Below are 18,295 nucleotides of genomic sequence, written 5' to 3' on the forward strand. Positions count from 1 at the left end.
AATACAACATCCCGCTGAGTATCCCAGACTGGGAGAAAAAACACACCAACGTGTCAAAAGTGAAACCTGCACATTTTGTGTAGAAGTAGCAGGTGCATGTGTTATTGTGTGTAAGAAAATCAAGGTTAGAGACCACAAGGGATGGGCGAGGACTTTAATGATTTCCTGTCATTTTAAGATTATCTTGATAGCATAGGTACTTGAGAAGGCTTAACTGTTCATGTTTGGAAGGACAACTATTCATTGTATCTAACAGTGCAAAGGAGGAACTTTTTCATGTTTGTAGTTGCTCTACGGCAAGCGCCTTAGAAAGAATCTTGTATATCATTTAAATTTGAAATAATTTGTAAGTGCGAGACTCATAAAACTTTAATTTCATATAAACAAAAGATAACATGTGTTGTCTTAAGTCTGAACTTTGCTTTCCCTGGCAAGACACAATGTGTGCCTTTAAAAAAAAACCCAATGTAATGCTATGCCAAAACAGATTTAATGAACCTGTCCTTTCTTCATAACCACTTAAGGAGGTAATAAATTAATTTAACTTGCTGATAACTTTATCAAAGTATTTCTTGTTTTGCAGTTACTAGAAACAAAGATATCAGGCACTAACAGCAATATAGCCAGCAGTTGGTCTACTAGTCTAGAAGCTAGAAGACCTGGGTTCAGGTTTCACCTCTAAAGATTTCCTCTCTGAGATATGGCAACTGTACCTATACTTCTGGTTAGCATCAACCTCAGGGCTGCCCTTAACTCCACACCTACCAACCATTTATCCAAAAAACCTCTTAGCTTACCCTCCATCAGCAATCAAGAGCAAGCCAAGAAGGTCCGCTGAACTTCAGGAGCTGAACGTCCTGAAACGTCCTTCATGCACTTCATTCAGAACTAGCCGGGCTGCTGTGGACTTCCACTACGGGACGTCTGTGGGCAGCAGTTCCCTGCGCTGGACGTCCTGTCCCCACTACCTGTCACTGGAGCGAGGTGGCTCCTAAAGGGGATCCAGCTGAGAAACAGGGACATGATGGTTTCGGTTTCAGCTGCCAGGGGAGATACAGATGGGGAGAGGCAGCTCATGTGTTTCAGGCTGATTCGAGAGAGATCTTCAGGGTCATCTTAAATATCCCTGTAGAAATAAGTCCTAACCCTCCCTCAACTCTAAAATGAAGGTAATGGCATTGGTCTTTGTACGTCAAAGATAATGAAGTGCTCAGATATTTTATCCTGGGAGCTGCAGTAAGTACCCAGACAGACGAAAGCTGCTGTACACAAAATATTGGATTATTTTGTAAAACATAGCAATGCACATTTTTCTTTTGAATGACAAAGGTTTCAAAGTTTCTGTACTTAACCACTCAGGGTTATGTAGCTTCTTGCCAGGCAATTACCTTTTCAATTCTCTTTATTCCACACCGATCATTTCCCGGAGTCCACCATTACTGCCGTCTTTAATTACTGTTACTCGTTTGTGTTTTAGCAGTTCAAACAAAACAGATCAATAGTAGGCTGCCGGCTGCAAAACCCTTTGTAAAAAAGGCGGGAATCGGAGAGCAGAATCTGAGAGTGGACTTTGTTTCAAGGCCTTCCCAGCAATTACAGTTCACACCTATGTTTACACCAGAAGAGGCTCAAACCATGCAATTCTGGTCTTGTTTCCATCTGCTGAACAGTGGAGGAACTCCTCTGAATAACATGGAGTTACCTCCATTTACAGCAGAGTAAGTTAGGACAGAATCAGGCCATTGAATGAGAAGGAAAGCCACAGAATCGTAACAGTAACAAGGATAAGAAAGTTATCTCAAGATAGAGAAATATGCAGGACAAGTGAGATAGCGAATGGCTGGAAATTACAAGGATATGTAAACAAGAGAAGCTCTGTCTCCCAGGAGGGCTCGAGGCTTCAGATAATTTGAAAGAGTAGGTGCCGTCATTCAATGCACACGCATGGAGCACTTTTCTATGCTTCCGACACTTATCTTGAGGAGCCTGGCAGGTGCAGTGAGAAGCTGAATTGTGGTAGTGATAAAAACCCAATTTGTTCAAATGGTTTCACTAACCGTTTATCTATTAAGTGAAACTGCTTTCCAAAGTTTTGCATGTCCGTGGCATCCCAACAGCATGGGCAGATCTAGGATTTTGAAAACGGGGGTTTAGATGTCATCAGCATGCAGAATACAACTAGGAGCTAGAAGCTTCCCTAATAAGTTGGGACCTAGAGCTATATTATTCAATGTAAGATTGAGGCAGAAAAAAATTAATTGGACTATGCTTTGCTTTGCTACATTATATCATAGATGAAAAAGTAGGCAAAATAATTAAAAGATACTGTTTCAGTAGTAGTGGAGTCATAGTTAAAGGTATGACAGATTCATAAAGCAAAATCTAGCATCTGGAGAGCGCTACCAATGTTTTATTGCAAGTGATTTCTGCACCTGAGCTAATGTTCACCTTTCCACACCTGAGTTAGTTAAAACACAGTCTGCAAGGCTGGAAAATAGGAGTTGCATTACCAGGACCAGACAGCAGCATAACAGACAGCACCATTGCAGAAGTAGGGATAGCTGGAATAGTGGAACAATTAGAAGCCATTTAAAAAGAGAGAGGGTTGTTAACACCTGTGGAGTGAAGAGTTAGAAGGAATCAAGTGAATTACAATGAGCCACTAAGTCAACTGACTCCCCAGCTGCTGCCTAAATAGTCATGCTGCTGCCACAGCTAGGCAGTTGGCTTAAACTTTGGAGGGAGCAGGAATCAAAGGGGAGTGCAAGAGTACCAGTGCACCCCCCTGGATGCACACCTGTCTCAGTTTTGAGGATGAGGCTCCCAATATGGCTGGTCATGACCTGGGCTCAGCAGGTATCTAACCATTAAGGGCACCTATATACATGACGGACCACTGCCCTGACATGTGCAAATTAGCATGCGAGTCTGCTGCAGCGTGCCAATCAGTGTGCTTTGGGAGCCTCCATGTCACATGTATTCAGTGTCTCCACCTTTCAAAATGGCAGCGGGAGCACTTTAACTAAAGATCCTTGAACAAACTTTAGATAAAGTGCCCCTGCTGCCGTTTTGAAGCGCAGGACGCTGAATACATGTGACGCCACAGGCGCTTTAATTAGAGTGGCTCCCCGAGCTGTTCGAATTAAAGCACCCCCCATTCACCCCAGAGCACATGTATTGACTCCCTTAAGTACCAGTATGTATTTGGAAACAGTTGTGATACATCTAACCCATACTCACTCAACTTTGTCTTACACACATCACCAGTCCCCAACACGTTCCCCGAATCTCCAAGCATGTTCAGCTTCTAAATCTACATGGATGAGCTATGTCAATGCAGCAGGGTGGATGGGGATATACAACATACTGTTTAATAGTTGCACTGAGGTAATGTCTCAAAACTCCAAGGAGAGACCAGGGCCCTTCTGAACAGCAACCGGCACATATACAGACTAAAAAAGACAATTCCTTCTCCAAAGGGTTTGGAATCTCACACTCTCTACCTCTGTTATCATCGCATTGTAGAAAAATCAGAGTAGCTGCCCCACAATACCTCTGCATGGGAACAGAACCGACAGAAGACAAAGAGTACCACTGTTGGTGGAAGCAAGCCCTCAAGCTTAGTTCTTTGGCCAAGTGGCTTGGTTCAGGGGCTAAGGACCAGAGGATTGAGAGCTCTAGTCCCTGTGAGCAAGCCTGGCACTCCCAGCTGAGCCTCGCAGCCCTCAGAGTTGTGAGAATTCCTGTTATCCTCAAGGAATCCATTCCTAAGCACTTGGAGAAGAAGGTGATCAGGAACCATCAGCATGGATTCACCAAGGCAAGTCATGCCTGCCTACCCTGATTGCCTTCTATGATGAAGTGACTGGCTCTTTGGATTTGGGAAGACTGATGGATGCAGTGTACCTGGACTTTAGCATATGGTCTCCCGCAGCGTTCTCACAGGCAAGCTAAGGCAGTACGGGGGAGATGAATGGACTGTAAGGTGGATAGAAACTGGCTGGAGCATCGGGCTCAGAGGGTAGTAATCAATGGCTCGATGTCTAGCTGGCAGGTGGTATCAAGTAGAGTGCTTCAGGGGTTGGTCCTGGGGCTGGTTTTGTTCAATGTCTTCATCAACAACCTGGAAGATGGCATAGAGGACACCCTCAGCAAGTTTTCAGATGACACCAAGCAGGGAGAGTAGTAGATACTCTGGAGGTTAAAGCTAGGCATAGGCAAAGGGAGAAAATATGATTTGGGGGTCTGAGTCCACATGTACGCAAGTGGACACATGCACTCACCCCTACCCCAGCAAGTAAGTTTGTAGTGGGGAAGGGGCATGGGGGGAGCAGATCGAAGCCCCCACAGTGAGGAAGGCAGTAGGGCAGAGACAGGGGCAGGGCCTGGAGCGAATGGGGTCCCGGGGCTGGGGTGGATCATGGGCTGCTTGGAGCCCAGGCAGCTCATCCAGGGGTGCGGGTAGGCTCCTGCCGCTGTGCACACTCCCAGGACAGGCACAGGGGGCACATGCCCCCCCGACTGTATGCGTTGTGGAGGCAGGCTGCTGCTGTGGCTTGGGGTCAGCATCCCACTGTCGAAATGATTATTCCCCTCTATTCAGCACTGGTGAGGCCACATCTGGACTACTGTGTTCAGTTTCCCCTCCCCCACCCACTACAAAAAGGATGTGGACCAATTGGAGAAAGTCCAGTGGAGGACAACAAAAGTGGTTTGGGGGCTGGGGCACATGAATTATGAGGAAAGGCTGAGGGAACTGGGATTATTTAGTCTAGAAAAGAGGAGACTGAGACTGGATTTAACTAGTTTTCATCTACCATCCTTGGAAGTTTTTAAGACCTGGTTAGACAAAGCATTGGCTGGGATGATTTAGTTGGGGATGGTCCTGCTTGGAGCAGGGGGTTGCACTCGATGACCTTCTGAGGTCCCTTCTAACCCTAACTTTCTATTATTCCATGAATACAAGAATTACAGTCTTCCAGTAAATAGAGAAGTCATCAGTGAGTCAGTGGATGACTAACGAGGCTGAGTACCACCAGCAGTCAATGCATCCTGGGATGCCCTACTTCACAGAGACCAGGGGGCAAAGGAAGAAAGATAAAATACACCAGTTGCACACATTTAGGGGCCACATCTACACATGGTGTGGACATTTGGTTTCCCAGGGACAGCTAATGGCAGCGCACCTTCTGCTGCAGCTAGCTGTCCCCGGGGGATGCCTGTGTCACATGCACTCTGGTGCACAGCAAGTTACCCCAGGGGTAGTAGGGGAGGCTAGTACCAGCACCTTACCTTGGGTCTTCCCAGGGCTGCAGCAGCAGTGATTCTGCCTCAGCATGGCTCCGTCCAGCTCCGCTTTTGAGCAGCATGCACTGCCCATGTGTGCCTTGCTCTGCTTTTTTCTCCATGGGGTTTTTTGGCCCCTGGATATCCAGGGGCCAAAAACCCTCCCCGCTGTTCCCTTGCAGCATGGAGAACAACTGAAATGTCTGCTGCTCCACATACCACACGGCTGCACTCATCTGGACGTGGCCAGGGAGACCAATCTAGGTTGCAAATGAACAGTGTCACCACTGCGTGCCAGAAGACAGCCATGTGCCATTGTAGATAGTAATGACAATACTTTGTTAGATGTTAAGGTTACCAATCCAATTGTAGGCACATCCTGCATGGAAACAACCCATGTTACAGTCAGCCATGCCACTTGCAGATTACAAATCGATTAAAAGGTACAGGGCCAATGAAGATAAATGATTTACTTTCACATAAAAATCAGTGCATCATAGAATCATAGAAGTTGGGTCGGAAGGGGCCTTATAGATCTTCAAGTCCGACCCCCCGCCTGGGCGGGAGAAAAACTGGGCTCAGATGACTCCAGCCAGGTAAGCATCAAGCCTCTTCTTAAAGACCCCCAGGGTAGGAACCAGCACCACTTCTCTTGGAAGTTGGTTTCAGATCCTAGCCGCCCTCACCGTGAAGTAGTTCTTACAGATATCTAATCTAAACCTCCTCTCCAACAACTTGTGACTGTTATTCCTTGTTAGGCCGGGGGGGCTAGGGGAAACAAGGTCTCTCCCAAACACTTCTGGTCCCCCCTAGTGAGTTTATAGACAGTCACCAGGTCCCCCCTCAGCCTCCTCTTGTGAAGGCTGAACAGGTTCAGATCCTGCAGTCTCTCATTGTAGGGTCTGCCCTGTTGTCCCCGGATCATGCGGGTGGCCTCCTCTGGACCCTCTCAATGTTGTCCACATTCCTCCTGAAGTGGGGCGCACAGAACTGGACACAGTACTCCAGCTGTGGACTGACCAGTGTTGCATAGAGTGGGAGGATCACTTCCTTGGCCCTACTTGAGATGCACCTGTGGATGCACAACAAGATCCAGTTAGCCCTGCCAACTGTGAACTCGCATTGGCAGTCCATGTTCATCTTGGAGTCAATAATGACTCCAAGATCCCTTTCTGCCTCCGTGCTCTCAAGAAGGGAGTTTCCCATCTTATAAATGTACTGCTGGTTACTACTGCCCAAGCAGCACCGCTACACTTGTCAGTATTGAAACAGATCCTGTTTTTGCTAGCCTACTCCTGTAACCTATCCAGGTCTTGCTGCAGTCTTTCCCTCCCTACTAGCGTGCTCACCTCACCCCAAATTTTGGTATCATCAGTGAATTTAAACAGGTTGCTTTTCACCCCGTTGTCCAAATTGTTGATAAAGAAATTAAACAGTGTGGGCCCAAGGACCGAGCCCTGGGGGACTCCGCTGCCCACTTCCCCCCGGGTTGAATACAACCCGGCCACCACCACCCTCTGAGTATGACCCTTGAGCCAATCTGCAATCCATCTGACTGTGTAGGCATCAATGCCACAGTCGCCTAGTTTTTTAATGAGGATGGGGTGGGAGACAGTGTCAAAGACCTTGCTGAAGTCCAGAAAGATTACATCCATGGCAACACCTGCATCCATTGCCTTTGTGACCTGATCATAAAAGGCAATCAGGTTGGTCTGACACGACCTGCTCCCAATGAAACTGTGCTGGTTGCCCTTAAGCACCATCCCTGAAGCTGGCCTATCGCAGATGTTCTCCTTGATGATCTTCTCAAAGAGTTTCCCTATAGTTGCCTGGGTCCTTCCTCCTCCCTTTTTTAAAGATGGGAACCATGTTGGCTATCTTCCAATCATCTGGCACCTGGCCCGAGCACCACAAGCGCTCGTAAAGCCATGCCAAGGGTCCTGCAATAACCCCTGTTTGCTCCCTCAACACCCTGGGGTGGAGAGCATCTGGACCCGCTGATTTGAACACATCCAGCCCCTCCAGAAGCTCTCTAACCCGGTTCTCCCCAATCCGAGGTCTGGAGGCATTCCCCTCGAGTCCATCTTGCATCACGGTGGGGAAGTCCCGGTCCCTGCTCAAGAAAACAGAGGTGAAGAATTGGTTAAAGAGGTCTGCTTTCTCCTCTGGTGCAACTACCAGATTGCCCAGAGAATATTGCTGGGGCCTCACATTTCCCGGTGGTTTCTTCATCCTCCCTATATATTTGAAAAAGGACTTTTTATTATCTTTGAACTTGGACACTAGTCCTAGCTCTATGTCCACCTTAGCTTTCCTGACAGCCCCACTACAGGCCCAAGCAGAGGAGGTATACTCCTCTTTGGAGATAGCACGCCCCTTCCACCGGGTGTATGCTGCCTTTTTGGCAATCAGGCATTCCCGGACACCTTTGATGAGCCAGGGGGACTTTCAGGCACTCTTGCCCCCCCTTGCTTTTTGTTGGGATGGTCACCCCTTGGGCCCTGAGTATCGTCTCCTTAAGGAACGACCACTCACCTTGGGCACTGAGTTCCCCTGCTCTCAAGAACCCCAGCGCCTCTCCCACTAATCTCCTCAACTCGTTGAAGCTGGTCCTCTTGAAGTCTATGGCTACCGCCTTGCTGCAGGCCCTTGACACCCTGCGCTGGATGGTGAATTCCAGCAAGCGATGATCACTATCACCTAGGTGGTCAAGTGCCTCTGCAAGCTGGCCCAAAAATTCCTGCATCAGCTTGGCAGTTCAGTGCAGTGTAGCATCGAGAGTGCTTATGCACCCCCATCTTCAGAGCAATGTTCATATAAACTTCTGCATGGTGTTTCCCATGGAGATACAGACAATGCTGCCTGCTTGTAAGCCACAATGACAATGGAAAGGGCCTGATGCTGCAACTTCAAAGGGAATTTGTACTTAAGCCAAAAGAAATTCTGCAAGCAGCAGTGATGCAGCCTCAGCCTGCAAAATCTGCTCCTTCTCCCAGGCAAGTCAAAGGGAAATTTTGGCAATGGCTTCAGCAAGAGCAGGAAGAGGCTGCCCATACCTTAGACTGAGCATGCTTCAGAGTATCCGGACAACAAGGGGAACTGGAAACTAGTGTATAGCAGAAAACAAAACACCCCTGTGGAGGGAGATAATGAACCTTTGAGAGAGCAGCATAACCCAGGCTGAAATAATCCTTGGCAATAGAACTGTAGAGCAAATCCCAACTGTAGAAATGGCATCACTGATGTAGCTAAAATGACGAGGTGTGAATATGTCTACAGAAAAAAATGATCGAGCTGGTTGCTTGCACAGCATCTGATTGTAAGGCTCTAATTACAGACAGTAGTCACAAGACAGAACTAATGAATAGGCTATGGATATGAGACTGGAAAGCCAAAATTCCATTTTGAATCCCAGTTACTGCAGTGTATATCTGGAGTAATTCCAACTCACTTCAAAGGAGTTCCTCAAGACTCGACACTGGTGTCAGTTAGGCTGGAATCTGGCCCAAAGGCAGCAGGACAGACAAGATAGGAATTGGAGTAGAATAGAAGAGGATATAGGAAAGCAATGGGATATCAGTGAAGGGTTTTTAATTTTTTGTTAACAACAACAAGTGCTCTGTACCATGTCATGATGTCCCAAATTGTGGACAATGTGGACAAATTGGAGAGAGTCCAGCAGAGGGCAACCAAAATGGTGAGGGGCAGGGGGACACGACTTCTGAGGAGAGGCTGAGGGAACTGGTCTTATTTAGTCTGGAGAAGAGAAGACTGGGAGGGGATTTAATAGCAGCCTTCAACTCCCTGAAGGAAGGTTCAAAAGAGGATGGAGCTGGACTGTTCTCAGTGGTGGCAGATAAGAGAACAAGGAGTAGTGGTCTCAAGTTGCAGCAAGGGAAGCTTAAGCTAGATATTAGGAAGAACTTTCTCCCTAGGAGGGTAGTGAAACACTGGAACAGGTTACCCAGAGAGGTGGTGGAAGCTCCATCCTTGGTGGTTTTCAAACCCCAGCTAGACAAAGCTTTGGGGACGGTCTAATTGGGGATGGTCCTTCTTTGAGCAGGGGGTTGGAGTAGATGGCCTCCAGAGGTCCTTTCCAACCCTAGCTTTCTATGATTTTATAATAGGAGCTTCTGCGAAGAGTGCAAGATCTGGATCACCTGACTGAAAGTGCCACTTTGGTTGTCTGCTGGTTTTCATGTTTGACCTGTGTGATGCGAGTCTGGTGTCAAAGGGAATTGTTGGCAATGGCTTCAGTAGGAGCAGGAAGAGATTGCACATACCTTAGAGCATACTTCAGAGTACCCAGACAACAAAGGGAAATGGAAAATAGTGTATAGCAGGAAATAAAAACCCCTGTGGAGGGAGATAACGAATTTTTGAGAGAGCAGCATAACCCAGGCTGAAACAATCCTTGGCAATAGAGCTAGAGCAAATCCCAACAGTAGCAATGACATCATTGATGTAGCTGGAATGACAGGGTGTGAATATGATTAGGGGAAAAATGATGAGAACCAGCAGACAGCCACAGTGACACATTCAGTCAGGTGATCCAGACCATACTACTCTTAGCAGAAGTTCCTATTGGGACATCATGACATGGTACAGAGCACTTGTTGTTAAAAAAACCCCCACACTAATAGCCCATCACTCTCCTATACCCTCTTCTGTTCTACTCCAATTCCTATCCTTGTCTTTCTTGCTGTCTTTGGGCCAGATTCCTCCTTTACATTTAGAAGGAGGGGCAGGGGGCTGCCAATGATTATTTATATGCAGAAGTAGTATGGTCTACTGGTTAGGGAAGGGTCTAAGAAATAAGGTCTGGGCAATCAGGAAGCCAGCATCCTATCAGCCTTGTTACTTCACCTCTCTGCCTTTATTCCCCCTCCCAACATAGTGAGTACCTGAGCAAAGAGCTTCTCCTACCTCTTTGTACAACGTCAAGTTAAAATGTGACCTCCAGGCAGTTCTGTGGTACAAATGATAAGTATGTGCAGACAACCCCCACCACCACCACCCCAAAAAAAACAGCTTTCAAAGTTGAACGGTGCACATTTGAAGCCAGCTTAAATAACTACATGACTCTAGTACTGATAGCCTAATTCTTCCTCCGTCATTCCCATTCTCATTCATTGAGCATCTTGTCTAAAATCAGATGGGATACTCATAAACCCTGGCATCATTCCTTCCCATGTGTTTGTGCAGCCCAAGAAATGCAGGAACCCAGAATCCTGGTGAGAGCCTTCAGGCACTACTACATAAGGAACCCAGTGGGTCCAATGAAGACAAAGAAGAAACCAACCATGAAGAAATAAGTTCCCTTTGTGCTTTTTTAATATATGCTCCTTGATACCAAGTATGTGACAACTTAACTGTCCTTTGAAAAGATGGGGGGGGTCATCTGAGTCCCCCAATGAAGCTTTGTCATTGACAGCTCTTGATTCAAGACTTGCATTAGGTACGGCAATAATAAACTAAGTTCTACCATTTGTTTCCACTCCTCCTTTAGAGTTGAGTATCTCTTTGGAAAGGTAGCCCTAATTTACTTCTCTCCCAGAAGAATGCATCCCCAGTTGCCTAACTGATACATAGATCAAGAGAATGGTAAAAAGCACTGCTTCTTACAATCACTGTGATATAGCCAAAGTGACCTTTACCAAGAAGGCAACTACAAATCTCGAAGTAAAAGAGCACCTACAAGGTAAGCCATAGCACTTGTCCCTATTTATCTCTGCAGAAGGTGAGATTTGGTCAGTGAGGAGATGCAATTTTATCATGATACTAGCCAATATATTAAGCATCAGTTATTGTGTGTATCCCCTGTACAAAAAGGGCCACATGGGAAATTATTAATTGAACTGGAAAATGCAGAGATGAGCAATGAGTTGTAAAGTGGATAAGGTACACCACAATGGGCTGTGCTGAAAGTGAAACTATAAAGCTGGAGGGATTGGTCTTGGGATTGATGTTAATACTTTGATCAATGACCTTAGCCCCAAGAGAAGGAGCTTTCTATAGAAATGTGACTGCTGACACAAGGTTGCACAGTATCACCAACAGAGGAAGATAGGGAAAGCATATAGGACTAAGTGGATGACCCCAAGGACTCAGATAATAGAAACAGGATAAATGTCACCCATGTTGCATATATTTTGTTCACCCGGCATTAAGGTCGGGTACTGAGGGAATAAATAAAAAGAATCTGCCATACAGTAGGTTCATCAGATGAAAACAGAGGAGAAGAAAAAAAAAACAGATGTATTACCACATGATAGCCAATATGTTGCAGCCAATAAAGTAACCCAATTTAGTCCTAGGCTGGATCAGCCAAGGTATTATAGATGTGGGGAAACGCTGGTACCATAATACAAGGTGCTAGTGAAATCCCAACAAGAATACGGTGTATATTTCTGGTTAGCCATGTTAAAAAAGAAAAGCATTAAAACCAGAATGGCTGGAAGGGAGGACTAATAGGGTGATAAGAGAAATGGACCACTTTGTAATGAGAGGTTTCATAGTTTCATAGTTAGTAGGGCTGGAAAGGACCTGAGCAGATCATCAAGTCCGACCCCCTGCCGTGGCAGGAAATAGTACTGGGGTCAAACGGCCCCAGCAAGGTGTTCATCCAGCCTCCTCTTAAACACCCCCAGGGTAGGAGCCTGCACCACTTCTCTTGGAAGTTGGTTCCAGATCCTAGCCGCCCTGACAGTGAAGTGGCGCCTCCTGATATCTAGCCTGAATCTACCCTCTGCCAGCTTGTGACCGTTATTCCTGGTCACTCCTGGCGGTGCTCTGGGGAACCCGTCCACCACCACCCTCTGGGTGCAACCCTCCAGCTAGTTGGCGACCCATTTGACTGTGTGGGTGTTGACATCACAGTCCCCCAGTTTGTTAATGAGAACAGGGTGAGAGACAGTGTTGAAGGCCTTCCTAAACTCCTAAGACTATGTTCACTGCTACCCCTGCATCTAAGGATTTTGTGACCTGGTCATAGAAGGCCACCAGGTTGGTCTAACAGGACCTGCCGCTAATGAACCCGTGTTAGTTGCCCCTAAGCATGACCTCCCCCACTGGCCCCTCGTGGACATGTACCAGAATAATTCTCTCAGAAAGCTTGCCTAGGATCGAGGTAAGACTAATGGGCCTATAGTTTCCTGGATCCTCCTTCCTCCTCTTTTTGAAGATAGGAACCACATTGGCCCTCTTCCAGTCCTCTGGCACCACACCAGAGCACCACGAGTGCTTGTACAGCTGTGCCAGGGGTCCCACCATGACCTCAGCTAATTCCCTCAGTACTTGGGGGTGGAGATCGTCCAGACCAGCTGATTTGAATACATCCAGTCCTTCCAGAAGTTCCCTAACTAGCTCCTCACTAACCCTTGGCCTAGGTGCGCCTCCCCTGGGGCCTGAGGTCTGGTCTCTGCTCAGGAAAACGGAGGCAAAGAAATCGTTAAATAGGTTGGCTTTGTCATCTGGTGTGACAACATAATTTCCTAGTGTGTCCTGCAGGGGCCCCACATTATCTGGTACCTTCTTTTTGCACCCTGTGTATTTAAAAAAAGACTTCTTGTTATCCTTGATCTGGGAAGCTAGTCCCAGTCCCATCTCCGCCTTGGCCTTCCTGGCTGCTCCCCTGCATCCCCAAGCAACCGCAGTATAATCCTCCCTGGGGATGGCCCCTCCTTTCCATTGGGTGTGCGCCTCCCTTTTAGCTAGGAGACATTCCCGGATGATTTTGGTGAGCCATGGGGGCTTTTGTGCCCTCCTGCCCCCTTTGATCTGTATTGGGATTACCTCCCTTTGGGCTTAGAAGAATGTCTCCTTAAGGAGTGACCACTCTTCCTGGACACCTGGCTCCCCTCCCCTCTGGGACCTCAGTGCTTCCCTGACTATTCTCCTTAGCTCATTGAAGTCTGCCCTCCTGAAATCTAGGGCTGCTGCCTTGCTGCAGGCCTTTGTCACTTTGTGCTGGATGGTGAATTCCAGCAGACAATGATAGCTGTCACCCAGGTAGTCGAGCACCCGCAGCCCCCTCACAAGGTTGTCACCCATGGCCAGCACCAGGTCCAACAAGGCATCTCCCCTGGTGGGGCTGTGCACCTCCTGGGTTAGATGGAGGTCCTGCATTTTGGCTAGGAACCTATGTCAGCGGTCAGACTTGGCTGACTGCTCTACCCAGCAGATGTCTGGAAAGTTCAGGTCCCCCATGATGACCACATCCTTTCACCTAACTACCTCTGTGAGCTGACCCAAGAATTCTTGGTCAAGCTCTTCTCCCTGGCTGGGAGGTCTGTAGTAGACTCCCGCCGTTAAGTCTCTTTCCCCTCAACTGGCTTGTATTCTAACCCAGAGCCCTTCACAGTGCCCCCCTCTGACTCTGTGCTACCTGGTGAGGATGTGTATTCCTCCTTAATGGAGAGTGCCACACCTCCGCCTTTCCTCCCTGTCCTGTCCCTCCTGTACAGCCTGTGGCCCTTGATATTCACCGCCCAGTTGTGCGTTGGGTCCCACCACGTTTCAGTGAGCCCCACTACGTCTGGGTTGGTGTCAGCTAGCAGGAGGGTAAATTTCTCCTTCTTGTTTCCCATACTGCAAGCGTTTGCATAGAGGCATCTGAGGCCTCCTGTGGATGTGCGCACTGGCCCCCTGCTCTCAGCATTGCCCTGGCCCCTGTTGCTTACCTGTGTATATGTTTCGCTCATGGGTCTAGGCTGGGCTGTACCTGTGGGTGTTGCTTGGTTTAGCAGTCCAATGCTTCCTCCGCCCTCGTCTTCCCCTTCCCCCGACGAACCTAGTTTAAAGCCCACTGGAGAAGATCTGCCAACCTAGAAGAAAACACGCACTTACCTTTAGGGGAAAGGTGGAGCCCATCCCATCTAAGCATGTCTCCCGTCATGATGTGTGGATCATTGTCAAGGAAGCCAAAGCCCGCCTCAAGACACCATTCCTGAAGCCGCCAGTTGATCTCTGCAATGCACGTCTCATGCCATCTTCCATGTCCGCTCAGGTGGCTAAAAGAGGTTGGCACCAGTGACACGGAGGGGGTGCACATGGGTGCACATGCACCCCTGAGATTGAACAGTGCAGACACTACTGGTGGCACCTGTGGGAATCGCTGCTTGCCATCCCCTCCGCCTTGCTATTGACACTGCCAGTAGTGTCTGCAAGTGGCTGCCAATCTCTGGTCACTGCTTGCCACTGCCCACCCCTCCACCATTGACACCGCCACAGCCACTTGTGGAAGGTCCCCACTCACCGCTGCCACCACCTGCAAGTGGTCGCCATGCCCTGCCAGCCTTGGGAGGCATGCAACGTTCATGGTACCTGGCTTATGTGTAACAAAACGAAGCCTGAGGGGGGTATGACTGATCTCTATAACCACATAAACACCAGGCAATGAGAAGAATTATTTCAGCTAAAGGGCAGTGTTGGCACAAGAGGAAATGGGAATCAACTGATGAGGCACAGATTTAGGCTGGAAATTAAAGGAAAATTTCTAACTATCTGAAGAGGGAGGTTCTAGAATAGGTTTCCAATCATTGTAGTGGGAGCAAAAAAGCCTTCCAAACCCAAAATATTAAAGAGCAGTAAGCTTATGAAAGAGCTTATAGAAAGTGGTCACCCTGAATCACAGGGTCCCTCCTAGTCCCATGTTCATCCGTAGCGAGCAAAGTATGTCCTAGTGCAGAATGCCATCACAAAGTCTCCACTTATTTTTGAGGGCTTAACTGGGATTTAAGCAATGCTTACACCTTTATTTGCACCCACAGCACGTGTCTGGTTTAAGTCTATTCTTCAGGGTCCTCCTTCCATGTGAAGGTGCCCGTTTACATTTACCTAATATAATTAAACAAAAAACAGTTGTTCTACCTAGTACTGTATTTACTGGCATACCACACACACTCTCCCCCAAAAATCAGCCCTCCAAAATTGGGGTCTGTCTTAAGCAGGTAAGCTGTCTTTCTGCACCAGAATTAAAGCATACAATGGCTGCGGTGTAGCGGGTCCATCATGGCTGGTATGGGTTGCGCTTTTCCCCCAGGCTAGGAGGGAGAGGAGTGCAGCCTTCAGAGTCACTGTTATTTTCAACCCTGTGACAGCCCTTGAGCCATCCCATAGCTCCAGCTAGAGATTGAGTGATGCTTTGCCCCTCCTGCGTGGGGCCAGCGTTCAGTCATGTTGACCCCATGCTACAGCACCGAAGATTGTGGGGAGAAAAATTTTCTTCCTTTTCCCTCCCAAAACAGGGTGTGTGTTTTATCTGGGGACACATGGTATGTGAGTAAATCTGGTATTTAGCTCAGGTTGTATATGCTTCTTTCTCAGACCTGTCCCAAAGCTTCTCCAATAAAATATAACACATGATCTGAGACAGAAAGGCTCAGAAGCAGCTTTACTTCTTGCATGCTCCCCAGACTATCATGCCTCTAACAGTACTGCTCCTTAGGAGGTCTCCTACAATTTAGCCAAAGCCCTTTTGATTTGCCTGTAGCGACAGGATTTTATAACATCTGAGCAGTATCTGTGTTAAAGCCAATCATGTCTCAAACATCATTCCTAGGTCTAGCATCTCTTCTCTGCCAGAGGAGATACAAAGCCTTGCTAGAACAAGAACTATATTATGTTCTGACTATGAGAACAGTCTGCCTCGTCCAAAAAACATAAGTAGGGGGGAAAAAATAGAAGAGAAATGAAATAATACTCACCTCAGCTGGAGAGATGTAGATCAAAACTGGCTGCTTTAGGGATGCAGTTGTGTCATTCTGCCTAATTTAAAGGTACAACTCCCAAAAATGCATGCTGAGAAAAGAAAAGAGTTCCTGTAAAAAAATGACTCCACAGCCGGAAAAATCAAAGCATATTAGGTAAATGCTATGGATGCTATTATAGTATAAATGTGTGACTATAGCTTTTATATACTTACTTCAGTAAACTTTAAATCGGTTGTCAGGAGGAGGTAGGAATATAGCCTCAGCAGAATAAAGCGCAGTATACCAGAAGATGCTGGCTACATTTACTCAGGCTTGTTTGCATGTGGGTTTTTCACCCTGTTTTGAAGCTTTCACTGCTATGACTACAGTGTTATCAGTACCTAAACTGGCTAATTTAAAGCTAGCTTGACTAAGCGGACATGAGCTGCAGCAATGCCTCTGGAGTTTCTGTAGAAAGGTGGGTCTGAGAGTACTACATACAGAAATGGAGCCAGTGAGCACATTTTTCTAGAGACCATCCCCGACCCTCTAGATCTGAACACTGTCATGTGTTTGGGAGTTTGGCTCTAGAGAGGAGCCTTGTGCAGATCACCCTGATGTCTGCTTTACCCTTAGGCCCCAGTCCTTCATGAGATCTATGCTGTCGGGGGCGCAGAGCCAGGTGCAGAAGCAGAATGCTATTCTCTTTCCATTAGGAAGAAAGAAAATAGAAGAGCCATCCTGCCTGTTCTAAAACAAAGACTGCTAAAGAGGTTTGATTGTACTAAACATAGGAACGGGTTCTGCCAAGACCTTGGAGCCTTATTTCCCTTGGGCTCTTCGCCTAAGACCCCAAGTACAATAGTGATCCCTCCGTTTTGGAATACTCCAGTGTAGCACTCCCAGTGCCCCAAATCAGCCACAAACCCATGCCCTCGGATCTGACTGCCCCCTCCAGTGTGCGGTGCTGCATGCTTGCTCTACAGACCGTGTGGTTGTGGCAGAGATTGTACTTGGGGCAGTCTAGTCCAATGCAAAATAACCATGTTGGTTATGTTACAGGTGCTTCATCTGCTTGTCTTACAGCTCTGGAATGAGGAAAGATTTATTGCCCAGGTGGCCATAACCTGCCTGTAAAGTGATCTTTCCCAAGCATCCTGCTTTAAACTCAACCAGGGAAAAATACATAGAGCTCCCTGAATATCACTTCTCTTTGCATTTCAAGGAGAGAAGGAGCAAAGAGCTTATCTGTAAAATACTGAATTTAAGAAACATTTTAATTCTGTGACTAGGGAAACCGAACAGCTTCTTTGCCTTTTTGGGCTATTTCCTCTTTGGACTCAGGAAATGTGGAGTCTTTTACTTGATACCTTTTGCAGGAGGAAGGGGTGATTTTCTTTGCACATTGCAATTCCTATGGCTCTCCAGCCCCATCATTTTCCTTTGAGGTTTAAATATATATGACTTAGAGAAAAACCTTGGCAAAACTAGCAAGCCTAGGCATACAGAAGAAATGAAGTCTAGGGGTGTCACCCTGAGCTTCAGGAGATTTGGATTCAACTCCCTTCTCTGCAACAGATTTCCTGTGTGACCTTGAGTTAGTTGCTTTGCTTAGCTTGTATAATGGGAAAGATACTGATAATGGGATAATGCTGTTGGGAAGGTAAAAGTGCTGGGGTGCTTGGATACTTCAGCAGTAGGTGCTTGGTTGGATGGATCAAAGTCTGCGGATGTCAATAAACTTGTTTTTTGCATGTGGAATGAAAGCCAAAAGTTAGGGAAGCGGTGCCTGGTTTCAGGTTCTATTGTGAAAATTTGATGTGGCCCCCGGCTTAGTACTGTTTGTAACAGTTGTGTAATAGATGATTTCTGGCTTCCTGTATCCAAAGGAAGATGAAGATTATTCTTTGCCGTGGTCTTATTGGAGCCTGTCCTGGAAAAGCCTAGACTCGGGACAGTAAGTTGGGACTTTGCTCCTTCTTTCTACAATATCTCTGGACTCTAGGAGGCATCTCATGACCTGTCAGAAAGTAAAAAAAATCAGAATGAAGAGAACCTGGAGGCAATGCAAGACCTCTAGGCCATAGTGCAAAGTGTTACAATTGCTGTGAAACAGCATGCTGCAAACACATGTTTGTAATGGGAATTGGGCTGCTATGGGGCACATTCAATACACACAATCTCTATTTAATCAAACTGAGGTAACAAGATCCATACAGACTATCAAGCCAAAACTCTTGGGTATGGGCAAGCTTACACTCTTATAATCCCCTGGCAGACTGGCATCAAAAATTTGAGAAGTGCTATTATTCTTTAGG

General features: G+C 47.0%; 1 long non-coding RNA gene across 1 annotated transcript; it reads right to left on the bottom strand.

The window, feature by feature from the left end:
• Window positions 1-1,027: 1,027 nt before the first annotated feature.
• Window positions 1,028-17,882, bottom strand: LOC149869629 (uncharacterized). The gene is made up of 5 exons (XR_016441499.1): window positions 16,211-17,882; window positions 15,993-16,086; window positions 14,134-14,297; window positions 5,293-5,546; window positions 1,028-4,123 (listed from the first exon to the last, which is right to left on the bottom strand). It is a non-coding gene; the product is annotated as an uncharacterized LOC149869629 (long non-coding RNA).
• Window positions 17,883-18,295: the final 413 nt, after the last annotated feature.

This window comes from Crocodylus siamensis, chromosome 3, assembly GCF_052110815.1.
Source record: "Crocodylus siamensis isolate JL-2025a chromosome 3, ASM5211081v1, whole genome shotgun sequence".
NCBI lineage: Eukaryota > Metazoa > Chordata > Crocodylia > Crocodylidae > Crocodylus > Crocodylus siamensis.